General features: G+C 42.5%; 1 protein-coding gene across 1 annotated transcript in view; it reads right to left on the bottom strand.

Annotated features, from left to right (window-relative positions):
• The window catches only part of LOC107732191 (CCR4-NOT transcription complex subunit 11), a gene marked incomplete at its 5' end in the record, with an annotated part of 12,684 nt that overhangs the window by 10,437 nt on the left and 1,647 nt on the right, over positions 1–600 (bottom strand). The window lies entirely within an intron of this gene.

The raw sequence follows: 600 nt of genomic DNA, 5'->3' as shown, positions 1-600 counted from the left end.
GGGAGTAAATGACGACTGCTGTTCATTATTACATCCAACAACAGAACACCTCGATCGCTCAGGACTCATTCTTGTCTACATCTGCTCCGACTGATGACAGCTCACTCAGGGCGGAGCTGTGATAAAACGCTACTGTCAATCAACAATCGTGGGAGGGGCCTGGGTCACACAGCCAAGAATCTGAGAACGGCTTGATCGGAGAAAGGGGTTATCATTTTTAAGGATTTAAAAAAAAAAAAGCACTAGGTGGATTTTTATCATTATAGGGTGGATGTGCACACACACTGCCAACACACATTTATGTTCAAACAACATGTAAAAGTGAATTTTGCATCCGATGACCCCTTATTTGATTTTTCTCCATATAGTCGACTTCAATGGGGATCAATGGGTTGAAGGTTAAAATGCAGCTTTAATGCAGCTTCCAAGAGCTCTACACAATCCCAGCTGAGGAATAAGAGTCTTACCCAGCTAAACGATTGCTAATTTTCTTAAATATAATTAAAATGTATTAGAGCCCGACCGATATATCGTTTTGCCGATATTATCGGCCGATATGAGCCTGTCGCCGATATATCGGTATCGGCGAATATGCCGCCG

This window comes from Sinocyclocheilus rhinocerous, unplaced genomic scaffold, assembly GCF_001515625.1.
Source record: "Sinocyclocheilus rhinocerous isolate Xijiao unplaced genomic scaffold, SAMN03320098_v1.1 scaffold1511, whole genome shotgun sequence".
NCBI classification, from domain to species: Eukaryota; Metazoa; Chordata; class Actinopteri; order Cypriniformes; family Cyprinidae; genus Sinocyclocheilus; species Sinocyclocheilus rhinocerous.
The sequence above is the reverse complement of the archived record's forward strand: the minus strand, read 5'-3'. Positions and strand labels throughout refer to the sequence as shown.